We start from the raw sequence: 10355 nt of genomic DNA on the forward strand, positions 1-10355 counted from the left end.
CAGTCCTGCTGGAGACAAAATCCCATCTTCACATTGAGGATACCCTTCATCGTGTTGTATGGCACTACCCACTGTGCTGACTGGGATAGATTTCTAAAAGATATAGCAACTACAACCAGACATCCATGAGGTACTGTGGACTATCAGCAGCAGGAGGATTGTACTCAAACACAATTTGTAACCTCATATCCCATTCCCCAAATCCAGGGGATCAACATCTGGTTCAATGAAGAGTGCAGGGGGCATGCGAGGAGCTATGCCATGCATACCAAAAAATGAGATGTCAACCTAGTGAAGCTACAGAACTACTTTCATGTCAAACAGCATAAGCAGTGGGTCACAGATAGAGCAAAGGTATGAACCAATGTATTATATCTAAGTTCTGCAGTCCTGCCACATCCACTGGTGAATAGTGGTGGACAATAAGCAACTCACTGGAGGAGGAGGCACCACAAATATCCCCATCTTCAATGTTGGAGGAGCCCAGCACATCTGTAGAACAGGTGAGGCAGAGGCATTTGCAAAAATCTTCAGTCAGAAGTGCCGAGTGGATGACCCATCTTAGTCACCTGAGGTTCCCAGATATCAGTCTTCAGCCAATTGGATTGACTCCACGTGATATCAGGAAACAGCTGAAGGCACTGGATACTGCAGAGGCTCTGGGCCCTGACAATATTCTGGGAAGAATATTGTGCTCCAGAACTTTCCCCTAGCCCAGCTGTTCCCATACAGCTACAACACTGGCATCTACCTGGCAATGTGGAAAATTGCCCAGGTATGTCCTGTACACAAGAAACAGGACAAATCCTATTCAGCCATTTGCTGCCCCGTCCATCTGCACTTGATCATTAGTAAAGTGATGGAAGGTGTCATTAACAGCGCGATCATGTGGCACTTACTCAGCAATAACCTGCTCTCTGACGCTCAGTTTGGTATCGGCCAGGGTCACTCAGCTCCAGTAATGGAATACTCTCCACTTCCCTGGATGAGAGCAGTTCCAACATCACTCAAGAAGCTCAACACCATCCAGAACAAAGCAGACGCTTGATTGGCTCCCCACCCACCACCCTCCGTGTTCACTCCCTCCACCACTGATGCACTGCAGCAACCCACCAAGGTTCTTTCAACATCCTCCTCAAAATCACGACCACTACCATCTAGAAGGGCAAGGGCAGCAGCCACACGGGAATATCACCGCCTGGAAGTTCCCCTCCAAGACACTCAGCATCCTGACTTGGAAATATATCGGCCGTTTGTTCACTATCACTAGGTAAAATTCCTGGGACTTCCTCCCTAACAGCACTGTAGGTGTACCTACACCTCAGAGCTACAGCAATTCAAGAAGGCAGCTCACCACCACCTTCTGAGAGGCAATTAGGGATGGGCTATGAATGATACTCTGGTCAGCGACGCCCACATCCCAGGAATGGATACATTTCCAAAGTCGCACCACACCCTCTTTCCCATTCTGTGGAAGTCTGGACCCTGTCATCAGGATATTTAACTGCAGGAGCCATCATCACTTTGTCCAATTCTGTCCCCACCTGAAATCCCCTCACAACCTGCATTTATATAGTGCCTTAATGTACAAAACATCCCGAGATGTTTCACAGAGCGGCAGCAAGGAGAACGACAGAGGGAGTGGGGGGACTTTATGAAGATTGAGCGAAGGCTTAGGTGAAAAGTTTGATGGAGTTGGGTGACGTGGAGAGTGGAAGGGTTTAAGGGTGTGAGTTCAGAGAGCAGGGCCTAGGTGTCTGAAGGCTTTGTTGTCAATGGTGGGATGAAGGAAGCAGCGATGGGCCGGAGACCAGTCAGAAGATGGAAGGATGAGGGAGAGAATGTGAATGTGAGGACACAGAGGTAGAAGGAGTGAGGCTATGGAGGGAATTAGAGGTCAGTGAGGTCAGGGGCAAGAGGCCAGAGATGTCAGGAATTGTGCGACACTTGCTGTGAGACAGGGTGCAGACCCACTGCATTTGGGACAAGTTGGAGATTGTGGAGCGTGGATGAATGAAGCTGGGAGAGGACATCGGAATAATGGAGCTAGGAGGTAGAACAAGCAGGGATACAAGCTCCTGGTCCCTATTGAAGGATTCAGTGGGGAGGAGGCCCATGTTTACAGATCCCTATTGGAAGATCCAGTTCGAAAGAGGCCTATATTTACTGGTCCCTATTGGAGCATACAGTAGAAAGGAGGCCCATGTGTACTGGTTCCTGTGAGAGGGTCCAATGGGAAGGAGGCCCATGTTTTGGATTTGGATTGGTTTATTGTCACAAGTACCAAGGTGCAGTGAAAGGTATTGTTCTCTCCAGTCCAGGCAGATCATTCCATACATGAAAAAAACATAGGGCATACATAAATACACAATGTAAATACAGGCATCGAGTGAAGCATACAGGAGTGTAGTACTACTCAGTAGGGAAGATGTGTGAAGAGATTAGATCAGTCCATAAGAGGGTCATTCAGGAGTCTGGTAACAGCAAGAAGAAGCTGTTTTTGAATCTGTCCGTGCGTGTTCTCAGACCTTTGTATCTCCTGCTCTATAGAAGTGGTAAGAGTGAATAAGCCGGGTGGGAGGGGTCTTTGATTATGCTGCCCGCTTTCCAAGGCAGCAGTAGGTGTAGACAGAGTCAATGGATGGGAGGCGGGTTCACGTGATGGACTGGGCGGTACTCACGACTCTGTAGTTTCTAACGGTCTTGGGCCGAGCAGTTGCCATACCAGGCTGTGATACAGCCGGATAGGATGCTTTCGCTGATGTATCTATAAAAGTTGGTAAGGGTTAATGTGGACATGCCGAATTTCCTTAGTTTCCTGAGGAAGTATAGGCGCTGTTGTTCTTTCTTGGTCATAGCGTCGACGTGGGTGGACCAGGACAGATTGTTGGTGATGTGCGCACCTAGGAATTTGAAACTGTCAACCATCTCCACCTCGGCACCATCTCCACCTCGGCACCATCTCCACCTCGGCACCATCTCCACCTCAACACCACTGATGCAGACAAGTGTGTGTACGATACTGCGCTTCCTGAAGTCAACGACCAGCTCCTCAGTTTAGCTGACATTGAGGGAGAGATTGGTCATTACACCACTCCACTAGGTTCTCTATCTCCCTCCTGTACTCTGAATCATCGTTGTTTGGAGGATGGTTCCTTTATGTTATAAATGTGTGATTGCCCACCCCTCATCCCAGTTAAACACCAGGACCCAGAGTCTGACCATGGAAGAGGAAGGAGCGGGGAAGGGACCTGAATGTGTTCTGAATAGACAGGATGTGTTAGTGGCTCAGTTTCTGTCCCTCCAGCTCACACTGATGGGGTGAGGATCTCCTCTCTCTGCTGAGCCTTCATGAAATGAGGGGCGCGATTCGACAGAGTGTCCGCGCCGTCGTGAACGCCGTCTCATTTCACGACCGCGCAAAACGAGCACAGGCACTCGCGATTCTGGCCCCCACAGGGGGCAGCACGGTGCTGGAGTGGTTCACGCCGCTCCAGCCTCACCTCCTGGCGTGCACTGGGGGCGGCGCCAACCTGCGCATGCGCGGTGGCTTTACGGAACGCGCCGACCCCGACGCAACATGGCGTGGAGGTTCTGGGGCCGGATGCGCAACAAAGTAAACCGGGGGGGGGGGGGGGGGGGGGAGAGGCTTGCCTGCCGATCGGTGGGCCCCGATCGCCGGCCAGACCCCATCGGAGACCCCCCCCCTGGGGACAGAGCCCCCCTCCCCCACCCACAGGCCGCCCCTCCTGACCCTTTGCGCAGAGTTCCCGCTGGCAGTGACCAGGTGTGGACGGCGCCGGCGGGCCTCTGCTTTTTCTGCGTGGCCGCTCGGCCCATCCGGGCCGGAGAATCGGCGGCCTGGCCCACGGCCGGCGCCGGAACATACGTGCCAGCGCAAATGGCGCTGATTCTGCGCACGTCGGAGAATCGCGCGCCGGCGTCGGGGTGGCGTGGCGTGGTTGCGCCGATTCTCCAGCCCGGCGCGGGGCCGGGTGAATCGCGCCCGAGGTTTGTGTCCAAACCAATGCCCAGAGAGAATAGGCCAAGAGCACAGAACTGCCCTTAATCTAACAAAAAGCTGTCAGTCTGACTGAGCAAGGCCACAGCACAGTCAATGTGGAATTTTAAAAAAAATTGTTCATGGGATGTTTTTGTGAGGGCTACGAAGAATCCAGCACGAGTTTTAAGGATACAAAGTAATAACATTTATTTACAATAACTTATATATAGATATATAACAGCAGCAGCAACTTCCCTTGCTGCACACTCCTTCCTCCTGGTTCCAAACTGGCCAGCTTTATTTATACTTGGAGTTTACTAATGGTTTCTCTGCCCCCTCATTGGTGAAGCTCATACTCCCACAGGATTGTGGGATTGTCATTAGTCCCCAGCCAATGGTATGCAGGCAGGTTATAACATCCCTCCCCCCCAAAGTCCAAGGAATCCACCGAAGACCCTGGCGAAGGAGGGCACCGGACTCGTTTTGCCGCAGGCCGGACACCATTTGCACGCGGCGCTGGATCAGGCGGCGTGTAACGAGACGGAGACCGGTGCTTCCGTGATGAACGGCGCAACGGTTGTACATCCACGGCCCGTGGACCCAAGGATTCCCCCTCTGATGCGTCCTGTGTCTCCATCTCGGAGTCAGAGTCTGCTGCCTCCGTCATGTCAGCGTCTCTATCTCCATTTGGTTCTGTAACGACCTGCGCAGGCTTCGAGTGAGGCACCAGTGGAAGATTGTGAGGACTACCTTCCCTTGTCTCTGCGGCTGTAGAAATGAGCTCCGGGGGCGGGGAATCTTTTGAGTGGATAGTCTTCTGGACCGAACATGGTCTACATGTTTGCGCTGGAGACGACCCTGGGCTTGCACCTGGTACGATATAGGGCCCGTTTGGCGAAAGATTACGCCAGGAACCCACTGGGCACCACCAGCAAAATTCCGAACGAACACTGGGTCACCGGGCGCAAACTGCCGAATCGGCCGATGCCGCGAAAATCCTTGTCCCTGCCGTTCTTGTGTGCGGCGTACTTTTGCGCCAATGTCCGGGAAAACCATACTAAGGCGGGTGCGAAGTCTCCAGCCCATTAGGAGTTCTGCGGGAGCTACCCCAGTCAATGCTTGGGGGGTGGTCCTATACGTAAACAAAAAGCGAGCCAGTCTCGTGTCCATTGATCCGGAAGACTGCTTCTTTGGGCATCTTTTGAATGTCTGCACTGCGCGCTCTGCCAACCCATTTGAAGCCGGGTGGTAAGGGGCAGTGCGGATATGGCGTATGCCGTTCATCTTCATGAACCCCGCAAACTCCTCACTCGTGAATGGAGTGCCGTTATCCGTGACCAGCACCTCGGGGAGGCCATGCGTACGAAAAGACAAACGCATTTTTTCAATTGTTGCGCAGGACGTTGTCCCCTGCATCTTATGCACCTCTAGCCATTTGGACTGGGCGTCAATTAGTAGAAGGAACATGGATCCTTGAAAAGGGCCTGCAAAATCTGCATGCAAGCGCGCCCAAGGCCGCCCTGGCCATTCCCAGTGATGTAGGGGCGCGGCCGGCAGAAGCTTCTGATGCTCCTGGCAAATGGAGCAGTTTTGGTCCACCTTCTCAATGTCGGTGTCGAGGCCTGGCCACCAGACATAACTCCGGGCCAACATTTTCATTTTGGTAACACCTGGATGCCCATTGTGCAAGTCTGCTAGTATCAGCTCCTGGCCTTTTTCCGGGACAATCACACGCCACAAGAGGATGCCGTCTTCCACGCTGAATTCTGACAGCTTGGAGGAAAATGCCCGCAACTCGCCTGGGAGCTGTCTATGCTGCACACCATACAGGACTATGTGCGGAACCTTTGACAGGACTGGCTCCGTCTGGGTCCACCCACGGATCTGTGATGCCGTGACAAGCAAGGTGTCCATAAAATTTAGGGTTGCAACCACCTCACCTGTTGTGGGGGTCGACATGGGGCCGATCGATAAAGGCAATCGGCTCAGTGCGTCGGCATTTGCTATCTGCGTTCCTGGTTTGTGCTCCAGAGAATACTCGTATGCAGCAAGCAACAAAGCCCAGCGCTGGATCCGTGTGGAAGCAATGGGTGATATTGGCTTATCCTCTCTGAAAAGTCCCAGCAGAGGCTTATGATCAGTCACGATAGTGAAATGGCGACCATACACATACTGGTGGAAGCGTTTCACCTCAAAAACCACTGCCACTCCGCTGCAGTCAATGTACGGGAGGCGAAAGCTATCGGTCGCTCGGCCCCGTTCTCCATCTTGTGGGACAGGACGCCCCCAATACCATACGGGGATGCATCACATGCGACGAGCAAAGGCTTTCCAGGATCATAGTGGGTTAGTAACCCAGACGACGACAATTGTTGCTTTACCCGCCGGAAAGCGGTTTCTTTAGCAGAAGGTGCAAAGGGGCCAGCGTAGTTGCCAGATTGGGGAGGAACTTCCCGTAATAGTTTACGAGACCGAGAAAAGAACGAAGATGCGAAGTGTCAGTCGGGGCGGGGGCCTGTTGAATCGCACGCACCTTCTCTGCGACGGGGTGCAAACCTTCGCGGTCCACCCGATAACCTAGGTAGACTACTTCCTTAGCCTGAAATACGCACTTTGTGCGACGTAAACGGGCTCCAGCCTCCGAAAAGCGTTTAAGGGCAGCCTCCAGATTTTCCAAATGTTCCTGCTCCGACGTCCCTGTAATCAAAACGTCATCTAAGTAGACAGCAACACGTGGTAAACCTCTCAAAATGCCCTCCATAACACATTTTAAAATTGTGCAGGCAGAGGATACTCCAAAGGGCAACCGTGTATATTCATACAGGCCCCGGTGTGTATTAATTGTTACATATGGTCGGGAGGCAGCGTCCAGTTCCAACTGCAGGTAGGCGTGACTCATATCTAATTTTGTGAACGAGAGTCCACCTGCAAGCTTCGCGTAGAGATCCTCTATGCGAGGCATTGGATATCGGTCGAGTCGGGAAGCCGTATTCACTGTAAGTTTATAGTCGCCACACAAGCGAACTGTGGCATCTGGCTTCATTACAGGTACAATTAGTGCTGCCCAGTCAGCAAAACGGATGGGCCTGATAATACCCAAACTCTCCAAACGAGTGAGCTCCCCTTCTACCTTCTCGAGCAAGGCGTAAGGCACTGGGCGCGCCCGGAAATAGCGCGGTGTGGCTCCTGGTTCGACTTGGATACGGGCTACGGCCCCTTTTATTTTCCCCAAACCAGGCTGGAATACATCTGGGTATCGTCCTAGCACCTCAGTCAACCCTTCAGAAACTGTTTGGAGGAGGTGCTGCCATTGCAACCACAAATGGCGCAACCAGTCCCGACCCAACAGGCTGGGCCCATGGCCGCACACCACGATAAGTGGGAAACGCCCCTCCTGGCGTCCATAAACAACAGGGCTCATTGTAGTTCCTGCAATGTCCAGTGGTTCCCCCGTGTAGGTGGCCAACCTGGCCTGTGAGTCGGTTAATGTAAGGGTCTGTATACCCTGCTTGATGCGGTCGAATGTCCTCTGGGCGATCACGGAGACCGCTGCGCCAGTGTCCAACTCCATCTCAAGCAGGTGACCATTGACTTGTACTGTCACCTTAATGGGTGCCACACGGGGAGCTGCCACACAATGCAGCTGCAGGCAGTCGTCCTCCGTCTCCACGTCCTCAGGAGTAGTTGCCGCAGGTTCATCCACATGGAAGGTACGACCCCTGGGCTGGTCCCAGTTTCGGTCGGAACAACGGCGCCTCTGGCGCCCCCAGGACCGGCGTCCGCGACGGGGTCAGCGCCTACAAGTCTGACATGGACATGGCTCCTCATCCATTGGTTCTGGAGAAGGCTCCCTTCGGGGAGGAATGTCCGACGGCCACTGGCGTCGGTCCGGACGTCGCCTCGCCCAAGGTACCACAGGCGTGCAGGGGGACGTTTTCGGACGGAAGGGGTTGCGCCCCCAGGCGTGCACTTCCATTCCCTGTAGCTCCTGCACTCCTCGTTCTGCGCTCTCTCGGCAATACTATTTGAATGGCTTGTTGAAAAGTCAATGTTGGCTCAGCTAACAACTTTCTCTGGGTGGTCGCATTGTTAATACCGCAAACCAAACGGTCACGTAACATTTCTGACAAGGTCTCACCATAGTCACAGTACTCCGCCATCCTGCATAGCCTGGATAGAAAATCGGCAAGGGATTCTCCAGGGGTCCTCGCAGCGGTATTAAACCGTTAATGCTGGACTATCGTGGACGGGGTTGGGTTAAAATGCTGCCCCACTATATTCACAAGTTCATCAAACGTTTTGGTTTCCGGCGCAGCTGGGTACGTAAGGCTCCTAATCACCCCAAACGTATGCGGGCCGCAGGCGGTGAGCAATATGACCACCTGGCGCTCGTTTTCGGTGATATTGTTTGCCCGGAAATAGTAACGCATCAGTTGTGCGTACTGGTTCCAGCTTTCCAGCGCAGCATCAAAAACATCCAAACGTCCGTACAGAGGCATGGTATAACAGAAAACAACTTCCAACCTGTATCCAACAAAAATCCAGGGAGATGGCTTCAGCAGTGAAGACAGCTATTCACTTTAACCCTTGTCGCCAGTTTTGTGAGGGCCACGAAGAATCCAGCACGAGTTTTAAGGATACAAAGTAATAACATTTATTTACAATAACATATATATACACAACAGCAGCAACTTCCCTTGCTGCTTACTCCTCCCTGCTGGTTCCAAACTGGCCAGCTTTATTTATACTTGGAGTTTACTAATGGTTTCTCCGCCCCCCTCATTGGGGAAGCTCATACTCCCACAGGATTGTGGGATTATCATTAGTCCCCAGCCAATGGTAAGCAGGCAGGTTAGAACAGGTGTGGATGTCGCTGGCTGGGTCAGCATTTATTTCCATTCCTGAGGGTATTCAAGAGTCAACCACATTGCTGTGGGTCTGGAATCACATTTAAACCAGACCCAAGGTAACGACACAGATTTCCTTCCCTAATGGACATTAGTGAACCAAATGATTTTTAATGACAATGGTTTCATGGTCAGCATTAGACGTTTAATTTCAGATCTTTATTATTGAATTCAAATTTTACCATCTGCCATGGTGGGATTTGAATCCTGGTCCTCAGAGCAGGTCCCCTGGTTCTCTGGATTACAAGTCATGCGACAATACCACTATACCAATGCCTCCCAAATGGGACCCAAAGGGAAGCATTTAACTGTGATCCACCTGGGAGAGTGTGGGAACGAGAGAGCGAGGAACAGACTGTGACAGAGAGAGAGGGAAGCATTTAACTGTGATCCACCTGGGAGAGTGTGGGAAAGAGAGAGCGAGGCGCAGACTGTGACAGAGTGAGAGAGAGGGGAGCATTTAACTGTGATCCACCTGGGAGAGTGTGGGAAATAGAGAGCGAGGCGCAGATTGTGACAGAGAGAGAGAGAGGGAAGCATTTAACTGTGATCCGCCTGGGAGAGTGTGGGAAAGAGAGAGTGAGGAACAGACTGTGACAGAGAGAGAGAGAGGGGAGCATTTAACTGTGATCCACCTGGGAGAGTGTGGGAAAGAGAGAGCGAGGAACAGACAATGACAGAGAGAGAGAGGGGAGCATTTAACTGTGATCCACCTGGGAGAGTGTGGGAAAGAGAGAGCGAGGCGCAGATTGTGACAGAGAGAGAGAGAGGGAAGCATTTAACTGTGATCCGCCTGGGAGAGTGTGGGAAAGAGAGAGCGAGGAACAGACTGTGACAGAGAGAGACAGAGAAGCATTTAGCTGTGATCCACCTGGGAGAGTGTGGGGAAAGAGAGAGCGAGGAACAGACTGTGACAGAGTGAGAGAGACGGGAGCATTTAACTGTGATCCACCTGGGAGAGTGTGGGGAAAGAGAGAGCGAGGAACAGACTGTGACAGAGTGAGAGAGAGGGGAGCATTTAACTGTGATCCACCTGGGATAGTGTGGGAAAGAGCGAGTGAGGGGCAGACTGGGACAGGGAGAGAGGGGGAAGCATTTAACTGTGATCCACCTGGGAGAGTGTGGGAAAGACAGAGCGAGGAACAGACTGTGACAGAGAGAGAGAGGGGAGCATTTAACTGTGATTCACCTGGGAGAGTGTGGGAAAGAGAGAGCGAGGAACAGACTGTGACAGAGAGAGAGAGGGGAGCATTTAACTGTGATCCACCTCTGAGAGTGTGGGGAAGAGAGAGCGAGGAACAGACTGTGACAGAGAGAGAGAGGGAAGCATTTAACTGCTGCACCAGCCCTCAAAAGTGTTACAATCAAAGTAGCAACACCTGTTATAGAGTTCGAGAATTACAGAACGATGGAGAGTGGGAGATAGAGAGAAAAAGAGGAGGAGG

The 10355-nt window shown here is 52.2% G+C and overlaps 1 long non-coding RNA gene across 1 annotated transcript in view; it reads right to left on the minus strand.

Moving 5' to 3' along the window:
• LOC140426683 (uncharacterized) overlaps positions 1–10355 on the minus strand; it is a 259612-nt gene that overhangs the window by 247270 nt on the left and 1987 nt on the right. The window lies entirely within an intron of this gene.

The sequence above is a fragment of the Scyliorhinus torazame genome, chromosome 7 (genome assembly GCF_047496885.1).
Source record: "Scyliorhinus torazame isolate Kashiwa2021f chromosome 7, sScyTor2.1, whole genome shotgun sequence".
NCBI lineage: Eukaryota > Metazoa > Chordata > Chondrichthyes > Carcharhiniformes > Scyliorhinidae > Scyliorhinus > Scyliorhinus torazame.